Below are 24030 nucleotides of genomic sequence, written 5' to 3'. Positions count from 1 at the left end.
TGTGACGTCCAGCTTCGCTGGACATGTGTACATTATTGGCAAGGGACCAGCTGCATCCCACCTCCAGTTGCGGGTTGCTCGATGGGAAAGACGGATTGGTGGCCTTGCATCGGTTTTCTGCTCTTTGGTCGGGTTATTTCCCTTTGAAACGTTCCCTGTTTCCATTACCAATTTGATTTTCCCCCAAAATGCGAACAACACGTTATAAATTTTATACGCCCAAGGCGCTTTTCTAGATTTACCTTCATCAGAAACATCATTTAAAAGCCAATAATAATAAGAACAAAAAAAGTCAAAGAGCTATATAACCAAAAAGGACCTAAAAATGTAGCCGAATCCATCTCAGATCAACTTTGCTTGAGAACATTTGTAACCTTAGTTTCTAATAAATTCAAAATTTCATTAACGTACAATTTTAGAAAGGTCTTTTATAAATCATGTCAGTACCGAAGTACTGACTACTGGGCTGATGATACCCTCGTGGATTAGTAGTCCACCAACAGAGGTATCGACCGAGGGATGCAAAAAATAAGATTAACACGTTATAAACTATATGCTTCCGATGGGTTTTTCATGAATCTAAGCGGTGCGGTCATGCATTCAGAGGCATACAAGAAAGCTACAATGCACCATGCTCACAATCCATTAAAGAAGTCAGAAGGCGTCGATATTTTTCATCTCTTCAAGACAAATATGTTGTTTTTCCAACAGTCAAAGCCAAAATAAAAGTGGTTTATATGCCCCCCAAAAAGTTATATGGAATTTTACCTTAAAGAACTTGGAATTCATAGCAAATATCTGACCTATTTACACACTCTGCATTGATATTTTTATAGACCGTCAGTATTCCTAAGTTTATACCCCTTCTGGCCTACCTGTTTATAACATAATTCATACAAAGTCTTGCCAAAGAAAAATGAAAAAAAGTCTGACAAACTGATTTAATTTCACTTTATGTCTTTAATATCCTTCATGTTAGTGAATGCATGCATGAGTGCTTACATTTATGTATATTAGTGAACCTGATATTAAGGATACTGCAGAAACAAGAACGTCTGCTCCATATCTTGATCTTCTTCTCCAGGTTTATTAAAGATGTACAAACTCGAACAATCTGTGACAATCGTGATGATTTCAACTTTTTAATTGTGAACTGTCCATTTCTGAGCAGTAACATAACTTCTGACACATCGTGTTGTGTTTAAATATATCAATTCATACGTTACGATGTTCATGTTCACACTAAACGAACTTTATAAACAGGTACATGTACGTGCACTGGATAATTTGATGGTCCCGGGTTTGTTTTGTTTTTTCTCAATCGATTTATGAATTTCGTACAGCGGTATGGTCCGTGTATATCTGCGTCCAATCGTTTTTCGTTTTGAAATATCAAAAACCAAAAAACAAAAAACGAAAGTGTTTTCATTTTTCGTTTTTGATTTCTTAAAAACCAAAATGAAAAACAAAAGTGTTTTCGTTTTTCGTTTTTGATTTCACAAAACAAAAAACGAAAACAAAAGTATTTTCATTTTTCAATTTTGATTTCTCAAAAACTAAAATCGAAAAATGAAAGTGTTTTCATTTTTCATTTTTGATTTCACAAGAACAAAAAACGAAAAACGAAAAACGAAAGTGTATTCAATTTATATAAATCTTTCCCCACACTGTTTAATTGTCATTCAAAAAATGGCAATGTTGTCATTTGTCATTGGTCCTACTTGTTTCCGGAAAAAGGCGTACGCCTTTCGCCGGTGGCGAACGCCCGGTGCACTTGTTTCACAAAATTTTGGATGCGCGCGCAATAACGGATTACGCCGCCCTCGCCTATCTCAGGACTCAGGCGAAGGCGGCGCATTTCCATTTCAAGATGGCGGAAAGAGTGTGGAGGAATATAAGCATTGCATAGTGATTCAACACAAATAAAGATACACATTTTTAAATTAAATTTACTTTAACTCTACCCTACCACTAGCTTTTGTAACGTGGTTCCAGAAAATGATGCAGAAGAAGAAATTCTGATGGGGGGTATATATTTACAACCCCCAACAATCAAATTGTTATCCTCTTAGGCACAGACCATTTGATTTTCTGGGGAGAGGTGATTTATATGCGTGCCGGGATTTTTTTTCGGCCGCTTCGCGGGCCAGATTATTTTTATCATGATAGTACAATGCTGGGAAATTTTGTTGGGAAGATTTCTTTTTTTTAATAGCAAACTTTCGAGCCAGATTATTTTTTTCAACATAGATGCTGACCAGAATTTTTTTTGAAAATCAGAGGCATATTTTTGTTCTCCAACCCCCCCCCCCCCTTTCCTTCCACCCCCCTTTCCCCCCACGGAAATCAAATGGTCCGTGCCTTAAATGGATAAAATGAGATACTGTAGCACAGTATTAATGTTTAATTAATTACTCTCGGTGTAGCAATGCATCTTGTGATTATCGATAAAATATCAATGGCATTCCCCAGTTTATGGCTGCAACCGGTACAACTGTCGCCATGTTGGATGATATGCCGGTTTACTTGTTTTGAGTCAAAATACGGCGTACGCCGTTAGCCGTTCGCCGTTCGCCTATCCTTTGTGAAACAAGTTGGACCATTCATTTAAAGGTCATTAAAGTATACATGCACAGCGGTTGTCAGATCAATACTACTTTAAATAATCGAAGATAACGTCGACGGATGCAAAAGTCTTTATCAATCTAAACAATAAGGGTGCGTGATCTTTACTTTTAAGTTTGGAGAGCTTAATCTAAGATGACAATAAAGAAGCGTAACTTGCCTCTTTTACAAATAAAGTAAACTATATATTGTTGGCGAGGGAAGGGCTCAAGGACCCCAGAAGAACTGGAAAAAATCTTTCAGACCCTTTGTTAATCTAAAGCGCAAGTTTTGTTTTATCTATTTTATTATGTTCTGGTCTCTGAGCAAAATATATAGATACAGTGTAAGACTTTTAGTATTAACATTTATCGCTATTTTGTGCATTTTTCCTTTGATCTTTTTTTGTGATAATTTTTCATCTCATGCTACTCGCTTGAGATGGAAAATTATCGCTAGAAACTAAGCAGGCACGTGGGGTTTCTAACGAAACTGACATGAAATTGACAAAGTCGTCATAGGTAAAACAGCGATAAACAGATTATCATTGGTCATCTCAACTCGATTGCCTTTCTCGCTTTCGCCGTCCCGGCTCAAGCGAGAAAATCAATCTCTTTGAGATAATCAACGATAATCTATAAGTATGAACAATATCAAAAGACATGTGTATGAAAAAATTAATCAATTTTAATAAGATTGTTGAACGAACGCGTTCAATCTTATGATTTTATTCTTGTCAATTTTCCGAGCAGAGCGAGTCGAAAACAATTAAAGAGACGTCTTTCAAGCCAAAGTTAATATGTTTGCTATACACACATATGTTTTATTAAACTTGGTAATCAATTATTAATCAAAAGTAGTCCTAGATAATAAAAAAATATGAAATATTTGGTCTAGTAATAAAAAAATCACACAAAAAAACAGTAGTTGTCGTTTGTTGATGTCGTTCTCGCTTCTCGTTTTTTAGGTCACCTGGCCCGAAGGGTCAAGTGAGCTTTTCTCATATCTTGGCGTCCGTCGTCCGTCGTCGCCCGTTGTCGTAACTTTTACAAAAATCTTCTCCTCTGAAACTACTGAGCCAAATTCAACCAAACTTGGCCACCATCATCATTGGGGTATCTAGTATACAAAATGTGTCCAGTGACCTGTCCAACTAACCAAGATGGTCGCCATGGCTAAAAATAGAACATAGGAGTAAAATGTAGATTTTGGCTTATATCTCAAAAACCAAAGCTCTAAGAGCAAATCTGACATGGGGTAACATTGTTTATTAGGTCATTATCCTTTATAGTAAATTTTTAACAATTTTCATAAATTTGTACATTTTTACAAAAAAAATTCCACTGAAACTACTAGGCTAAGTTCATTATAGATAGAGATAATTGTAAGCATCAAAAATGTTTAGTAAAGTAAGATCTACGAACACATCACCATCACCAAAACACATAGACCAAGGTGAGCGATACAGGCTCTTTAGAGCCTCTAGTTATATATATAGTTTAGACCTTTGGTTTTCCCGTTTGAATGGTTTTACACTAGTCATTTTGGGGGATCCTTATAACTTGCTAATCGGTGTGAGCCAAGGATTTGTGTTGAAGAGGGTACTTTAACCTATAATAGTTTCCTTCTACACACTGTGACTTGGATGGAGAGTTGTCTCATTATCACTCATACCACATCTTCTTATATCTATGTATTATTTCGATATGTTTAATTGGGGTCTGGAGCTGGCATTTCAGTTACTGCTAGTAGTTCTTTGTTAATTTATGAATCATATTCATTTTGTGTAGTTTCTTTTGTTTACTATTTTGTCATCGGACTCGGATTTCTTTTAAACTGAGTTTTCTGTGCATATTGTTGTGTGTTTGTTTATTCTACATGAGCTAGATATAGTTGTATAGCGGGAGGGTTGAGATCTCACAAAGCATGTTTAGCCCCGCCGTATTTTTGCGCCTGTCCCAAGACAGGAGACTCTGATCTTTGTTAGTTTTTTATGTTTTTTTTTTTTTTATCTAAGTTAAGTGTGACGTCCATTTTCACATATTAACTAGTATATATTTTTATTTAGAGACGAGCTGAAGCCCGCTTCTGGTTGCGGGATTTTCTCGTTGTGTTGAAGACTCATTGGTGGCCTTCGGTTGTGCTCTTTGGTTAGGCTGTTGTTTCTTTGACACGTTTTTTATTTCCATTCTCAATTTTATTGATTGATTGATTGATTGATTGATTGATTGATTGATCATTTTACTACAAGCAAAAGTCATGATCATCCTTTATTTGTATTGTAGTGTTAATTTCACCAATGAAGCTCTACATTAATTGTTGTCTCAATATTAAATTTCTTTGTAAACTCTCAAATTACCGTCTGATTATAATAAGACACGCAAGAATAAAAAAAAATATTTGGCCTTCAATGTCTCAACCTTTTTTAATGTGAGTAACTTCATTGTTCAGTTAGATTTCGATTTTTATATTGTTTTTGCAAGTTTCAATAATAGATTTCCGGTAATTGTTCTGCATTAAACCCTATGGGAAAGCACATTGACTTAATTTTCCATGCGTTTATTAGAACCCAATGATTTGGCAAGGTGTTGCAACCTGTAATGTAAAGAAGTTACAGCCGATTGCATTGAGTGTGTAGGCAAAGGTGGCACATCCTTGGTTAGCTTGCTTGTATTATTATCTTAGGTAAGCTACCCTCCTTTAAAAGTAGACTAGTTCGACAGATAACCAATCAATCTGTCTGTAGGACTAGGCTCCTTCTACAGGAAGGTGGTATACCTTACCTAGTTACTTCATAGTTCAGCTAACAAACAAGCGATCCAAAGATATTACCTTTGTCTACACACTCAATGTAATCGGCTGTAATGAAAAAGCGGAGTTTGTGAGACCAGGCTCAAGCAATCAGTCGGTAGCAGCCAGTTTTCAAATATATAAACACAAATATTGCATAAGACTCAAACGTAATTCAAGTGTTTTTATTAATATATAACGGTTACTATATCATCAGTTTTTAATATTTAATTAAGCAGTCAAAGACACTATTCAATGAATTTTAAAATTTCATTTCTGGTTCATTTAAGAATTGAATGCTTTTTTTTGTTACTTCATTGAGGTGTAAAGCGTTGACCGAAATACATTTTGTATGAAACGCGTAAGCGCTTCATTCTAAAAATGTGCGCACGGTCAACGCTTTTACAACCCTATAAAGTTACAAAAAAAAGCATTCAATACTTATAATTACATTTTTACATATAGGATCATGAAAACACGCCTTTTATCAAGTTTTTATTTAATTTACCTGTGTTCTTTATTGTGGGACCTCGTGTCATCAGGAATGAAAAGTTTTATTGTGTGATACATGTACAACTGCTTAAGGAATAACACGTGATGTACAGTTAGCCAATCAGAATAACGTATTATAGTGAAACATACATTTAATGTAATTATTAACTTTTATGTTATGATGGGGTAGGGTGGGTAACTGAGGTCCACTTGAAAAAAAATTACAGGGGCTCCAATGTGGTGTGGTCTATGCAGAACAATTACCGGAAATCTATGGTAGTTTGCAAAATAATAGTCTTTTTTTATAATGTGATATGTAAAATGTTGGCAAATAATGAAAGCACGCTTCTCAATTAATACACATAGAAATAAAGAAAAACTGTATAACCAATAACAACCTCCCAGAGACAAACTAACGTTCATTAAGGCAGTATGATAGTCTGAATTCGGGGTTCTTAATTTCTGTATTCTTTGATATTTTAGGCCAGATTTCTCTATTCTTTATACTTTTTGACAATTATTCTCTTATCATTACATTTTAACACCATTATTCTAGCTATTTTATTTATTTCTTAGTCCATTGTCTCTATTATTTATATTTTTTGTCCGCTATTCTCAATTCCATAATCCCCCATCAACGGCTTCTAGTTAATGTCACCTTATAGTCTTCACAAATAAGCAAAATTAACACCTTAAAGGCTCTAATGGCAAACCAAGATGATTATATTATAATTCGTAAATAAAGGCAAAAGTAGTATACCGGGTCCGTGTATATCTGCGTTTATTTACGAATTATAATATAATCATCAGACTAATACTTTCGCGTTCTTTACAAATCTAAATACAAGAATACCAAAGTTGTCACCAGTTCTGTAAATTTACAGAATATTGCCATATTCCTGCGACATTTTGACAAGTATGTATTTGCATGACTGTAATGATGGTATTTCCTGTACCTAGTCAGGAAAATGGCCATTGTTACATTATAGTTCGTTTCTGTATGTGTTACATTTCGGTGTTGCGTCTCCGTTGTATCGTAGTTCTCTTATATTTGATACGTTTCCCTCAGTTTTAGTTTGTAACCCGGATTTGTTTTTTTTCTCTATCGATTTATGAATTTTGAACAGCGGTATACTACTGTTGCCTTTATTAATCCATGTACAACAGAAAACGCCGGATTGTCACGCACCCGATCTTCCTCTTTTTGGAATTCTTGCAGTTCCCTCAGTTTTTGTTTTACCCTGATTTGTATCTGCATAATGGATTTATGTTGATGGTCATTTTTTTTAAATATAGAAGAGATGCTATGAAATACAATGAGACACTGATATATCAATGACCGAATGATCATGACTTAGATGTAAACAGCCATGGGAGTTATACAATAACGTTATTTCAATTCATATAATACTAAATACTTTAATGAACAAAGCTATAGTTAAAGGTCGTTATCGTCAGTTACCATTTAGACAAACAAAACATCGCAATTTGAAATACTTTGTAGACATAAATTGATCGGTTGTTTAAAATTGTATTTTGAATTCCAAAAACATTTTGTTTGGTTTCTTTTTCGTTTCCTTGATGTATTATTTGGCGGAAACAACTAAGATCGACAGCCCAAGACATTTTAATTTTATCCAATCATACTTTTATTTCTGCTTTATATTGACCTCAGTTGAAATATGACATATGCATTGCGAACAAAGAAATTAAATTAACGAATAAAATAGTAATAATATCCATGTACATGTGTACGTGTTTCTATGGGGTTGTTTTGAATATCATACATCATCTATTCTAATGATTGCACTGGCAGACAAAATTTACGCAATCAGCATGACCATCAGGACATCCAACACCATGACCTGTTGGACAGTCGCTTTTCTGCTGACATTTATCTGAAAGTGATAGGAAATGCATTGTTATACGATGTTCGATGTTATATGATATAAACTACATTTTGTCAAATTATAAAAAAAAATCAATGGACTATAATTTAGACACCCCATCTCCTTAAATCACCAAAATGTAACGCATTACCTGGGGTTTTCGTGTAATAATTTAGCAATATTATTGGTTCTACCAAAAGAGCAGGAATGGATATTCTTCAAAAACATAATTTCCCTTTAGGTCTTTATCGTAATATTAAGGTTACTTTGTCTTTTATTTTGTTTTTGTCTTTTTCCTTTTGTACTTAATGCTAACTACTTATTTGGAGCTAAAGATATATTTAAAGTCTTCTAAATGTTAGCATATTTGGATGGTTTTTTTTTGTTCCCTGGAATATCAGTGACATGACACATAAAAGTTCCATTTATCATACACATACTGCCTTCGGACATCGTTTATTAATTAATTCGTTGAAAGGCAGCATTGCACCGGAGTTGTGTAAATATCAATACTACAAATGTTATAATAAAATAATATAATGTAATGTTTTAATAAAATATTTGAAACGTAAACAGTATGAATGATTTAGAAGGTCTTTTGTATATGAAAAAAGTAAAATCACAAAAATACTGAACTCAGAGGAAAATCAATTCGGAAAGTCCATAATCACATGGCAAAATCAAATAACAAAACGCATCAAAAACGAATGGACAAGAACTGTCATATTCCTGACTTGGTACAGGCATTTTCAAATGTAGAAAATGGTGGATTGAACCTGGTTTTATAGCTAGCTAAACCTCTCACTTGTATGACAGTCGCATCAAATTCCATTATATAGTCACCGATGCGTGAACAAAACAAACAGACATAATAGGTAAAAATGTCAAAAATAGGGGTACAGCAGTCAACATTGTGTTATCATCTTAATCACTATAAAAACAACAAATGTAACGAAGAAGCACAAAAAGGCATACATCAAATTAACATCCTCATTTTGATTATATTATACGATTATATTTGTCTATGTAAAATGCACCCATCAAGGAAGGAGGGTATGGGTACTGGTGTAAAATTGCGCGTTTGAAATTCGCACAGGTAGACATGAAATAATTTTGTCGTTCAAAGTATGACGGGATGCACAAATACAGTCACGCAAAATAGATATAACAAACACTGACTTAGCAGTTAAAGTAATAATAATAAATAAAATAATAGTGTGGTTCAAAGTATGACGTGATACATAAGTACAGAGTCACGTAAAATGTATATCACAAAAAAAGTTGGTTAACAGTAAAAGTAATATTAATGAATAAAATAATTTTGTCATTCAAAGTATGATAAGATACATAGGTACAGAGTCACATCATAAAATAATTTTGTCATTCAAAGTATGACAAGATACATAGGTACAGAGTCACATCATAAAATAATTTTGTCGTTCAAAGTATGATGGGATATATAAGCACAGAGTTACGTCAAAAGGATATCTCTAAAAACAGACAACAGTAAAAGTAATATTAATAAAGACAAATAAAAGAATAATATAACACGTAATTAAGATGATAAACAACGTCAGTACGCAAAATCTATACTTCAAGACCATCGTGTATTATTTGTGAAGTTGATACGGAATATTTATCAACAAGTTCTGGGTACCTTCCGATGAACTTTTTTAGAAAAAGGACGAGACGTTCTTTGACATACCCCTGGTTCATCAACTTTCTGCTCAGACATTGGTGACGTTTTACAAAGTCTGAGTAGGAGCTGCAAGCTCTTGAATACCGAATAAGTTGGGAAATGTATATTCCATATGCAGGTGAAGTTGGTATGTTGCTACTAAGGTGGGGGAAATTGATAATTTCAAAATCAAAATCGTCTCGTTTGTCATAGATTCTGGTACTAAGATGACTGTGTATGTCAAATTCGAGGTATAAGTCTAACACTGTCGGTACAAAATTATAACTTGGTATTCTTGATCTGTTAAATGTTGATACGCTTTACATATATCATCTTATGAATGCAACCATAACGGGTGTGTTTGTTTTTTGACAGAACATGTAGCACCGCTTGTTCAATGCAAACTCAATATAAATAATTGAATATTTTCAATTAAATGTCTTTTTTTTATGTAAGATTATTTCTAATAAGAAAATATTTATATAAACTTACGTTCTGGACAATTACATTTGCCAACACCATCAGTCATTGTACAGTGTCCATGGTAACCACCATGACATAAATGTGTGCAATCATTATTAGATGAGCAATGCTTGCCAAGAGCAACAGCTGTGAAACAAAATATTCAGTAAAGAATTTCATTATTCGCTTTTATAAAGTGTGTTGAAATACTTTAAAGAGGCGTACAATTTAAGAGCAAAATAAACCTCAAGAAAAATCGATATTTTGAAATTGATGTAATTTTGCAAAAATCGAAATACATACCTACAAGAGCTAGAAGAAGAGCAAAAGTTATTTTCATACTAAGTGTCGATAAGATTGATCATGTGACCAATGTTTCTTCGTGTTTGCTTGTATATACATTGTATCAGAAGACGTTCTGATAAGACTTTGGAATGATAATGAAGGTCATCAGCCTAAAAACATGGTCAACATTAAGGGCATATGGATTTATATTTATTTTAGGATATACTTAAGATTTGTTTTGCATATGAGTTGGAATTAGATTATAGGGGTTCTTCAATATGTAAATATTTCCACGATAATGTCGAAGTTTCTTATTGTAAAGGAATTGATGCATCCAAAAATAAGTATTTTGATGCGTAGAACCGATACACAAGATATTATTACACTGTAGCAAAACACCAGAATCGCGTTTTGTCTACAGAAGACTCATCAGTGACACTCGAATTTAAAAAAGTTAAAAAGGCCAATTACAGTATGAAGTTGAAGAGCATTGAGGATCACAAAATTCCTGAATTTTTTGCCAAATACAACCAAGGTAATAGTTATGACCATTTCAATGAAACCTCATGTCAACACCAAAGTGCAGACTACTGGGCTTGTATATACTGAATTGCAGTGTTCGAATAATCTTTCAGACCAGTTTCCTTATAGTTTACCTTAATTTGAACTTCATAGAAAATAGGTATATTCTGAATTGTACATGTATCACGTCTCCACGCGCCAATTTAAAACCTATGCTTAAAGTCCTGCAGTGAAAAACTAACGTTCAAAAGACAAGTACTGCTAAAAACAAATCGTCGTTTGCTGGAAATCTTGAAGAAGTATACTATGGAACACATTACTTTTCTTTTAATGCAAAATCACGAACAAGTTGATTAAAAATTTCATTTCTGCCAATTTTTTGGTTGTTTTAGTAAACAAGGACTTCAAAAGCACTTTTTGTCAGGGAATTTATACTTTAGTGTTGTAGTCCTGTCATGTAATGTTGTCATTTTAATGTTATATTTACGTTGCCATAACAACGTGAGGTTAGGCTAACCACAACACCAGGTTAAACCCACTATTTTTCTTAAAATGTCCTTACAGGAAAAAGGCCATTATAATATTATAGTTCGTTTCTGTGTGTGTTGAATTTAAGTGTTGTGTTTCTGTTGTGTCGTTGTTCCACTCTTATATTTGATGTGTTTCTCTCAGTTTTGGTTTGTAGCCCGAATTAATTTTTTTTCTCAATCGATCTATGAATTTCGAACAGCGGTATACTACTGCTGCCTTAATTTAACATACGTTCTAAATTGGAGTTAGTGAATTGATGGTCCGACACCTTAAGCATTAGTTTGTATCCTCATAATTATATCTGAATAAATTGTGACAACATGATTGTCATCTTTTAAAGAGGCAAGAACAGAACCACAAATATGAATGTAGTACTAAATGCTCAAGTTATCAATTCTAGATATATACTTGTTATTATGTTTTTAGGGGTTACCGTTTGCTTATATCCAAATTCAATCAAAACGGTATGTCATTGAGTGATGTCATTGTTCTAACAATTCCATTTCTAAATTCAGAATCGAGGAGAAACTCATCTGTTAGTTCTTATTCTAAGGCTGTAGATAGTTGGCTTCTTTGTCCAGTGTTATATGCATATATACACGATGGTCTGGGAGTATATATTCTGGGTTAATCATCTTAATAACGTTCTTTAGTATTATTTTTTTCTTTATGAATATTACTTTTACTGCTTAGTCTGTTTTTGGTGGTATCCATTTGATGTGGTACTGTACTTATACATAACGACATTGTGTTATTGTTCTATATTGATTTCTATATTCTTGTCTTTCTTTTGTGCTAATATGCTTTGCCTATATGCCTTTTTGTGTTTTTTCTAACATATAACTTGGCGCTGTACTTATAATAAATCCCGTGATAGTGTTTTTTTTTAGCAGGGTTAAGATTATTTTTTATATTTGTTTGTTTTTATAATGTTTAGACAATAACACAATGTTGACTGTTGTACCCATTTTCTTTTACATTTTTACCTATAATGTCTGTTTGTTTTGTTCATATTTTGTTGTCAATATAGTCGAATCGTATGCAACTGTCATACAAGTGAAAGGTTTAGTTAGCTATAAAAACCAGGTTAAATCCACATAAGAAAATGCCTGTTCCAAGTCAGTTATATGACAGTTGTTGTCCATTTTCCGTTTTGAATTTTACTCGGAGTTCAGTAGTTTTGTGTTTTTACGTTTTTAGAGCAGGGGTGGAACTTTTATTGGTAAAAATTTGATTCAGAAAGAAAACAAATCGTGAGGTATGCATATCAGATGTGCTACATTTTAAGAAAGATGTACACAGCCAATTTTGCATAGGTACTATGTCTGTACCAAAAATCTGTAGTGCTGGAAATCTACTTTTCATATTCAGTACTATTTTGTTAATCTAAAATTATTGTAATATTAAGGTACCTGTATTTTACAGTACTTGATTTGTACTTGAAAATTTAAGTACTACATATTTGTTGTTACCACGTTACATTTTCATCATTTTGATAGTATATCTATTTCAAATCTCTTTAAATTATGATTTTCAAACATGGAATATTGTGATCGCTTTTGGTATTATTTCTGTACCAAAATTTTAAGTACAAATCAAGTACTGTAAAATACAGGTACGTAACTAGTACAATAATTTTAAAGTAAAGAAATAGTACTAAATTTCAAAAGTAAATTTTCAGTACTACAGATTTTAAGTACAAAAATAGTACATACGCAAAATTGGCTGTGTATCGCTATAAGATGTCTCTTCTGAGAAAAAAAAATTGTTAGGCTATGGACAGTTTGTCTATTTTTCACGTTTTATATGCATTTGTAGCAAAAATATAATTCAAAAAGAAAGCCAATGAGGAGATTTCTAAAACACCTGTGTCACATTCAAAACAATTGTCTAGCTATCTGCAAATTGTAGATAAGACTCTATCAAGAAAACTTGAGTCGTTCCTCTTGACATGTTATTAAAATCCTGATAAAAGTCATGTGTGATCTCAGGAAATGATTTCAAACAAAATATTATCATTTCTTATACAATAACTATGTATACATAATTTTCAAAATTCTAAGTTCAAACATTCTAAATAATTTTATTTTGTGTTTTAAACTCATCATACAATTATACAAGGCTTAACAGTTCTTACGCCAAACGCACGCTTCGTGTAAAATGTTTAAATATAAAAGTAAAGAAGGCAAAAATTAAAAAAAAATGAGATGCGATTTTCGACAATTAATGTCTGTTCAGTGATGCACGAATCCCAAAACTTGAACACACAAAAAAAAAAAAAAAAAAAAAAAGATAAGTGAATTGATACAAATTTACAAAAAGAAAAGAGAATCGCTGATCACAACAACACAATGAAAAATTTAAAAGAGCTTTAAAATGAGCACTCTGGTAATCCCATATACAAAGACATCATTTGATAAGGATGAGATTTTAGCAAATCATAAGTCCTTCATGGCTTCAATGGAAATAGCATTGAACACCAAATCGGAGGACTTACCTTGTTAGTATTGGATACCTAAGCTTCATCAAATTCCGTACAAACAACGGTATATTGCTGGCTCATCTTCATGTTCCACTAAATAATTGTCCATTAGATTGACTAAAATTCTGTCAGCAGTGAAAGAGGGTCTTCAGAAATACGTGAAACTGTTTACTCGCGTAGTGGTATTAACCAGATTGGATTCTTAAAAATTCTATAGAACTTCTGGATAATTTTAAATCTCGGTCTTTTTCTGAAATTAGTTCTATCAAAACTTTGGATTTTTCAACCCTGTAAACCACCATTCCCCATGTGAAATTGAAAAATCGCCTGAAAGAAATAATCCACAATGCCTTTCAACATAAAAATGGTAGCATACGCTATAAATTTATTACTTTGGGATATCATAAGACATATTTTGTTAGTAGTGAAAAAAAGGTAAAACATGCTACACAGAAGAACAAGTGATCAGTATGCTAGAGTTTCTTATCGACAACATATTTGTTGAGTTTGGAGGTAGACTTTTTCATCAAATTGTCGGCATCCATATGGGAACAAACTGTGCGCATCTCCTTGTCTACCTTTTCTTATTTTCATACGAATCGAAATTCCTTCAGACACTTGTCAAAAACAAGAAGATCAGAGAAGCCAGATTATTTAATTTCACTTTCAGATATATTGATGATGTTCTTTCCATAAACAATCAGAACTTTTCTGATTGGGTTCCATTAGCATATCTCCAGAACTAGAAATTAAAGAAACAACAGACACGGCTTCCTCCGCTCATGTTTAGACTTATATCTCGAATTTGACTTACACAGTCATCTCAGTTCCAGAATCTATGAAAAGCGAGACGATTTTAATTTTTAAATTATAGATTTCCCCAACCTTAGTAGCAATATACCAACTTCACCTGCATGTTGGATATACATATCCAACTTATTCGATATTCAAGAGCTTGCAGATCCTACTCAGACTTAGTAAAACGTCATCAGTGTCTGATCAGAACGTTGATATGAACCAGGGGTATGTCGAAGAACTTCTCGTCCTTTTTCTAAAAAAAAGTTCATCGGAAGGTACCAAGACCTTGTTGATAAATATTCCATATCAACTTCACAAATAATACATGATGGACTTAGTGTATAGATTCTCCGTACTGACGTTGTTTATCATCTTAACAACGTGTAATATTGTGTTTTCATTTGTCTTTGTTCTATTATTAATATTACTTTTACTTTTGAATTGTTTTCTGTGATATCCATTGAACGTGGCTCGGTACTTATACATCCCATCAATGTGTTTGTATTATCTTTTATTTTCTAGTGTGTTTTATATATGCGAGTTTTTGTGTTTCGTTGGTTCTTATAACGTGACTCTGTACTTTAAAAGATCATGTCAGTATGATATTGTTCATTACGTTATATTTCTATTACAGATTAGAAATACGTGGAACCACAAACGTCGAAATTATTCAATCACGTAGTGTAATGAACCATTTGTGGATTCTTATAAATTCTATCAAACTTTTGGACTATTTTAAATATCGGTCTACTTCTGAAATTGATTCTGACATACTTTTGATTTTTCAACCCTGTATGCTAACATTGCCCATGTGAAATTTTAAAATTGTTTTTATAAACATTGAACGACACAAATATGTGACGTATAAATGTTTTGACGCCAGACACGCAAAATTGTTTCTTTTAAAAATGTAACACGATGATGACTGCAGTACCCATATTTTGACTATTTCATTTATTATGTCTGTTAAGTTCACTCATCATTGTAAATATAACGAAATCTGTCGTACAAAGTGAGAGGTTTAGCGCTATAAAACCAGGTTTAATCCATCATTTTCTACATTTGAAAATGCTTGTAGCAAGTCAGGAATATGACAGTTGTTGTCCATTCGTTTTTGACGTGTTTTGTCATTTGATTTTGCCATGTGATTATGGACTTTCCGATTTGATTTTCCTCTGAGTTCAGTACTTTTGTGATTTTACTTTCATTCTGTAATGTCTTTTTTAAATATTAACGACTCACTGCTAAAATATCTAGGCGGAAAATATAATGAGATTAATTTACTGGTTTCAAATGAAGGCTTCGTTCAAAATATCAAACTACAGTCACATTTGCATGCAACGGGAACTAATAATATCTCAATCTGCAGCTGGTTCGAAATAATGATGTTTAATTAAAATTGCAATTACTTTTTTCCGAACACTTTATCATTATTTTAATGAATAATGAAAAGAAATAGTCACTATAAATTTACAAGATCTTTAAAGTACATTGGAAAGACAGAAAACTGAAAGGGTTATTTGAGTACAAACAAATAGGACACAATTAACATTTTTCTTACATTTGATGTTATATGAGTTAACAAATCCACATTCATTTTAGTCTAATTATACTGGGAGAAAATGTCGAATGTTTACCGTTGCAAAAGTTCATAAATTAGTGTACAGATAATCAAATCTCAAAAATCGATTAAAAATAAAACTCTATGCAAAACAAAATAAACAATGACAATCGCCTGAACTCTAGAAGTAGCAATTGAGTGCTCCTGTGTCAGATGATAGACTGCAGTCGAAAACTTATTCCGTTTCTGGCAGATGCGAGACAAAAAACGGCTGAATTCATTGTGGAAGGCCGTACTGTGAACTATAGCCGTTAGTTTTTGTGTGATTTGATCTCTTATGGAAAGTTATCTCATTGGCAATCATACCACATCTTCTTTTTCATTACTAAAACCAAAATGTGCAAATACTATTCTTTCTTGATAAAATATAATTTCCACTTATTTCAAAGTACATTATAACTACATATTTATATCGTAAACTTTTTATATAATTGCAGTAAAATTCGCCCACAACAACAGAATGTAGAAACAAATTAGTCTAGACTCTGATTTGTTAATATTGCGTTTTTATTCACATTTATCTTACCCTATAGTACACATTGACTGTAATATCTGTAAAACTGCTAATACATGTATCAATCAACTACGACGTTATATTAAAACAACAACCCATTATACCTTTTCAAATTGAAACTTTATATTGCTGACTTGTTTTCTTTAAATAATCAAGAATTTACTTCATATACTATACCGAAGTTTACACAAAGGAAATTACTTTGAATAAATCAAATATAAACGTCGATAACTGTCCCTTCTTAGATTTATAAATATTCTACACAAAAATATACGACAATTGACGATATTCTTTCCTTATTGTCAATTTGATTTTTTTTACACGGTTGTGTTCCTTTTGAACCATCTTAAGGTTTTCATATACTACAATTCGTTCAATATGCCAGTGTCTATAGTGACGTTTTTGATTTCTATGAAAGGAACCTATGTCTTATTTGTATATTATTAAGTCAAGGATTTCGTTACCACAAATTTCTTAACAAAGACGACAGTAGTATACCGCTGTTTCAAAGTCAAAAATCGATCGAGAGAAAATTAAAACTGAGGAAAACAACGAAACAACATAAAAATCTTTACTATATCTTCCATAGATACAGAGATCTGGTTTTGAAGTTTGTCTGTAGAAAACTTATTTCAAACGAAACATCCTATTTGTTACGGAGATGAAATTTACTGAGCCCGGCAGTTTGAATATAAACCAATTCCATAACAATAATTTTTATTGTTATGAAATTGGTTTAGTCATCAATAAATTTAAACACAACTAATATGAATATATACACCAGGAACATGACAATTGTTTTCCATTCGTTTGATGTGTGGGTACTTTTGATGAAGCCATTTGATTAGGGACTTTCCAATTTTAATCTTCATTGGAGTTCGGAATTTTTGTTGTTTAACTTTTCACGGTTGTAAAATCTGTCAATACCTGTACTTTGGCGTTCAACGAGGTCAAGCTTTTTCTTTCACTGTCAAAGATAGACTAAAGATACCAAAAGGAAGTTCAAACTCATGAGTGAAAAAAAAACAACTGACAAACGAAATTCTTAAAAACAAAAAGATCAACAGAATAGCAATTTTACAAAAAAGTACAACATAACAAAACTGAAGATCGAGCAACACAAAACCCACGAAAAAACTGGGGTTATTCATTATGGAAGGGTACGCAGAGGCCTGCTCTAAAGTTGGCCTCCGTCGTGTTGGTCATGTTAGTACAAAACCGGTAATGAATCTTAATCCGTAGGTTATATTCGGAGAAAGTGGGCGGGATTGTAATTACGACATTTGGAACATATCTGCCATCATCTGTGACACGAATATTCCACAACGTTCAACCAATCCGTGGAGGCATTGGTAAAATTTTCGAAAAGATTATTTAACTTCGCCACGTGAAGACTTGGTTTTAAAATTCCTTGTGCACAGAAACCCTTCACCACGGAAAAACCGATCGGTAATACAAGTCATTGATTATCGTATCAACATGGAGATATATACTCCGTATGCTGACGAGGCTTGAATGTTGATAATAAAAAATGGAAAGTTAAAAATTCGGAAGCGGAAATCATTTCTTTTGTCGTAAAGTTTTATTTTTAACTGACCCTCATTGTCAATGTCTAGTTGTTGAAGCAGAACGATTTCTATAGTTATATTTACACCTCCCTAAGACAAGATACATTGCACTTGTATCTGCGTTGGTCAATCATTTTTTTACAAATCAGAACTATTTTTGTGATGATAGCCTCCAAGGATAAATATTTGATTCTGAAAGGAGTAGACACAGTAAGAATCTCATTGACTCCAAATATAAAGTTTAAAAATTCTAAAAAAATCAATTTCATTATTCATTGAGAAGATAAAACTCAATGTAAACACCAACAGATGAGGAAACATAAAAATTAACGAGTAGAATGGGTGAGCGTTTCCTACAATTCAGGCATCACCCAATTTCTGAATGCATATTCAGTCCAACTGTCATAACCAAGAAAATATCACAAACTTGTAAAATTTACAGATCAGACTACGTTTCTGGTACTAAAGTGTTTCTGGTAAATGCATTATGTGTAGAAAATATTCTCTAGAAATATTTTAGCGAGATTTTCTTACACAGCTGAGAAAGTTAAACCCAAATGAGGTAAACTATAATGGTTTTGGTGAATTTGAGAAAAAATAATAATCTTAATTTCACATAACAAAATTCAGATACGGTGGTATAAACATTCATGTTCTGTTGAATTTTCTATATTGTCCGTCGCTTTCACTAACTATTTCCAGTTCACCTTGGAGTTTTCATGTTTTCATTGAATGTAAGGAAAACGTATACTTCAGTTCATTATAACATCACAAAACTAACTCTTCTGTATAAGTTTTGGTTTACCTATGACAGACTGTACTTGTGCCTCTTCCTGACTTAAATGAAATGTAGTTAAAAGTAGGGGTCTGAATCTCATAGAACATTTTTCATTACGTCACACAATTGCACTTATTTGTTAAAACAGTAAGTGGAAATAGAAGAAAACCATTCACTGTTAAAAAATTACGTCATACAGGATACAAAATAGAACTGTAATTTGGAAATAAATCACTCGAAAAAGAGTAAAAACCGCCAATTTTATTCTCAAGGAAGCTTTATAGCAAAATTTGATGTCTGCACTTATTTTTATGATCTCATCATACAAGCGAATGCGTTTTTTTAAATAGTGTTATAATGTTTTTAAAGTACAATTACGGTTTTTCAATATTTTTTTGCATCTGGACTCTTATCGTTATTAATTTTGTGGGTGTAATTGATCAAAAATAACTTTCTGAAGACGAAACATGAATGATATTAGAATGTTTGCACCAGACGCGCATTTTGACAATAATTATAACTTGTTCAGATATGAAAAATATATGAAAAAGTCTTAAAAAGAAAATCTAAAACCTAACAAAAATCAAAATCGAAGAGATTGTCAAACAAACATAAAAAACGAATACGTAGCCAACTTCGGATATGGTATCAAATTTTAATGATGGATAATTCAAAACGGTTAAAAACTGGCTTTTCTCAATTTTCCTCATTATAGCATTTTTGTTACCTTATTTTTTGAAAAAAAAATCGAAAAGATACCAAAAATATATTTTCATTATTTTTTACACCAACATAGTACTAGACTTCCATAGATGTAGTTTAGTCATAAGTGTTGTTTTTCTCTGATGATGGACCATTGAAAACGGTAAGAAACTGGCTTTTTCCCCCATACATTTCAATGAAAATTCGCAGTTTGAGTGCTTATTTTGATTTTCATTAAAAAAAATGTCAAATTCACAAAAAAAAAAAAAAAAATAAAAAAATTATATATTCCCAGTCAGTATGTTATACTGAAAGCGTAAAATATATGTTTGACCAAATTTTTTTTTAGTTGAACAGTCCTGCCTGGTGCTCTCTGACATTGCCTCTTAATATATAATTACGGAATTTGGAGATTTATTGCTTAATTTGAACAAAAACTACTCCAAATTTTGTAACAGTTATTTCAGTAAAACAACAGCCTTTGGTTTTCCAGCTAGCGCTGATGTTCTGTCTACTGGGTTGATGACATCATCGGAAACAAACAGTTTATCATCACATGATTCGATTCAGTGGAGATAATAACATGAACGGTACCAATTTCAGTACATTAGATGTACATTTCGACAATTAATGTCTCTTCAGGTGATAATTGGTGATATGTTTTAGCGTACTTAATTATCAGTCTAGAATCCATGCTGATGTTTATTTTAAAAATGAAGTTTAATCTACAATAAATGAAGACTTTAAATGTCAAAATAATTATTACGTACGGGGTTCTAGAATTTAATCCGTTAAGATTATATCTATACACTGAATAAATGCATTTACTTTAGAGAAACTTTGTTTTTTAGATAAACATCTGTAAAATGCATACCAGTGAAACGAAAATTTTTAATGTGTGTTGCCTGTTAAAAAAACTCATCCATACCACAGAAGGCTTTCAATTAAAGTAGAATGTAAAAAATAAATTTTCTATTGAAAATGCACTTCAAGCAATGGTATTGTCTATCCAATATGTGCGAGGCATCTTTCGCAGAATAGAGACAGCTCAAGGTGAAATATGACTTGAAAAAATAATCTATATTCTACAGAAGTATGGAATTAAAAACACGTCAATGAAAATATCAAATGATAATAGGATAAGATCGCTAAATGCTTAATTTCATAGTGTAGCGTTCTGATAAAGGTAATTCAACAAAAAATGTCTCGTATGCACCAATTTATAAAATGTCGTTTTCATTTTCCATCACTGAGTCGTTACCCCCTTCCCAAGTGCTCGATGTCAGTGTTTCAGTTCTGATATCAATTATCAAAAAAAAAAAAAATCTTAAATTTTCCTTGGAAAAATGCAGAAACAGTTTCATTACTAGTGTTCCAATTCCCTCCAGTTCACTTTTGATAGGTGGATTTGTCATCGGTTTTTATTGTGTTGGATTGGAGGATTCCTGGTTACGGTTAACCGGAGAATTGCGTTCGATTTATCAATTAATAACTACATTAGATGTATGCTTCATTAGTATGCCTTATTTTGATTGACTAACAGTAATCTCGATCCATTCTTCATTTCAAAATGAATTGCATGAATTGTTAAATACAAGAGGACACATGTTTCCACAATAAAATTGTACAGGTTAGTAAAAAGAATAAAATAATGGTTATCGTGTTTCTTGATCATAGCGACAAAATGTAATTATAAGTATTGAATGTTTTTTTGGTAATTTTATATATAGGATTGTAAAAGCGTTGACCGTGCGTACATTTCTAGAATGAAGCATGTCCGCGCTTCATACAAAATGTACTTCGGTCAACGCTTTTACACCCCCAATGAATTTACAAAACGAAGCATTCAATTCTAAAATAAACTGTTATTTTATACAAACAAAAGGTTCACAAGTATCTGTCGTTTAGGAAAGAATTGTTTATTTTAATTCATACACCGGTATTCTATAAATAACTGATTATTGTTGTGCCATATTAGGAAAATAAATTAGACAAACTGTTAAAGAGTTCAGCAAATACTATTTTAGAAACTAAGATGTTGACGCCACTACAGCTATACAATAACCAGTTGCAAATTAAAAAATATTACGACAAAAGTTTTTTGTTGTATTCTAATCTTTCAAATTATATTCGAATAATGATCTCAATAACCAGTCATTAAAACATATATCTGCAAAATCCAAAATAACTCTATTTAACAAAGACAACATTAGAATGTTAGAATATCCTTTTAAAGAGAATTCTCTGATTACTTTGTTGACGTATTTGGTATTAAAGCTTTGATAAATATTTAGTTATTTGTGTAATAGTGTAATTTTATCTGATATCATATATATACATGTATATTTATGGTGGTTTAAAAGACCACACAAAAATATATCTTTATATTATCTTTTTTAATGATGTTGTTAATACGATATATTCAGATTCTCTAAAGTCTCAATCTATATTTAAAACCGTTTTGTGTATTGAAGTAATGTCTCACGATTTCTTCCCAATACCATGCATACACATGAATAAATTGAAATGTTTCAGTACTTGCCTACAAAAACAATGGATTTTAAATTTTGAATAGGTTAATTGGGATAAATAGTTATTTCGTTGTCCAAAGGCTAATGATTCTGATAGCCGCTTTAAAATCATTCTTACTTTTTTGTACTATTTTTAGAGATTTATTTTCAAGTAAAAGCTGTGGCTCAATATCGCCAACACATGCAGGCATGTATTTATGAAACTATGACCATCTGAAATAATGAATTATTTCAACGCAAATATAAAAATTCTTCAGATTGCAATAATTAATTGAACTTTCCTTTCAAATTCCTGTGTAAAAGCCTTATAAATATTACAGAAATAGACATAAAAGGAGGTACATGGCCTGTCTATATATATGGCTTAAGAACTTGATCCGGCTTACATATAAAAGGCAATATTGCATAATTCAAAATAGATTTACAGACAGAAAAAACTTACTAACTTCTCACGAATGGAAATAAACCCGTTGGTCGTCTTTTTCAAAATAACTTCATATTCATGTAGAAAATTAATTGAGACATGGTGATGAAAATGAATAGAATAGAGAATCGAAACGAAAATTGTATCATAGAAACAATAACACCGACCAAAAAGCGGAAAATCACACATGACCGATTAAATTGGTGTAAGATGCAGCTTATCACATCATAAAAGCAAATATAAACACCCATGGAAGTTAATATTGAATGCTTTATATTCATTAAATGCAGAACTGGATCATTACTTGAGAAGATTATTACAAAAGACTTATTTAGTATGCAAAAGACGTCTAAGCATCGTCATAATAAAAACGAAAACTTACAGAAAAGATACTGTACTAAAAGTTGCGCTTGTTAATTCTTTTCACAAATCCTTCGTGATGTTTATTTTAGAAATAAAGTTTAACTACAATAAATGAAGACTTTAAATGTCAAAACATTTAGAATATAGGACTTACAGGGTTCTTAAATTTAATCCGATTATAATAAGATTATACCTATACAGCCAATAAATACACTCACTTTTGAGATATTTTTTTATTTATTTATCAACATCTGTAAAATAAAATTGAGAATGGAAATGGGGAATATGCCAAAGAGACAACAACCCGACCATAGAAAATAAAACAACAGCAGAAGGTCACCAACAGTTCTTCAATGTAGCGAGAAATTCCCGCACCCGGAGGCGTCCTTCAGCTGGCCCCTAAACAAATATATGCTAGTTCAGTGATAATGAACGCCATACTAATTTCCAAATTGTACACAAGAAACTAAAATTAAAAATAATACAAGACTACCAAAGGCCAGAGGCTCCTGACTTGGGACAGGCGCAAAAATGCGGCGGGGTTAAACATGTTTGTGAGATCTCAACCTCCCCCTATACCTCTAGCCAATGTAGAAAAGTAATCGCATAACAATACGCACATTAAAATTCAGTTCAAGTGAAGTCCGAGTCTGATGTCAGAAGATGTAACCAAAGAAAATAAACAAAATGACAATAATACATAAATAACAACAGACTACTAGCAGTTAACTGACACGCCAGCTCCAGACTTCAATTAAACTGACTGAAAGATTATGATTTCATCATATGAACATCAGACACAATCCTTCCCGTTAGGGGTTTAGTATCATACCATCATAACATATATGAGAAGATCATAACCCGTGTCATACCAACAACTGGTTTTTGAATACATGTTTTTAGTTCCGATGCAAAGACCCTATAAGTGAATCAATATTAACGCCAAAATATGCAATCTTTAATGACCTGACAACAGTATCGTAACTATATCCCTGC

General features: G+C 32.3%; 1 long non-coding RNA gene across 1 annotated transcript; it reads right to left on the bottom strand.

Annotated features, from left to right (window-relative positions):
• Nucleotides 1-7497: 7497 nt before the first annotated feature.
• Nucleotides 7498-10338, bottom strand: LOC143049290 (uncharacterized). The gene is made up of 3 exons (XR_012970165.1): nt 10219-10338; nt 9946-10062; nt 7498-7784 (listed from the first exon to the last, which is right to left on the bottom strand). It is a non-coding gene; the product is annotated as an uncharacterized LOC143049290 (long non-coding RNA).
• Between the last annotated feature and the right edge of the window lie 13692 nt (nt 10339-24030).

The sequence above is a fragment of the Mytilus galloprovincialis genome, chromosome 10 (genome assembly GCF_965363235.1).
Source record: "Mytilus galloprovincialis chromosome 10, xbMytGall1.hap1.1, whole genome shotgun sequence".
Taxonomy (NCBI): Eukaryota; Metazoa; Mollusca; class Bivalvia; order Mytilida; family Mytilidae; genus Mytilus; species Mytilus galloprovincialis.
Note: the sequence above shows the minus strand (reverse complement) of the source record. Positions and strands in the feature narration are given on the sequence as shown.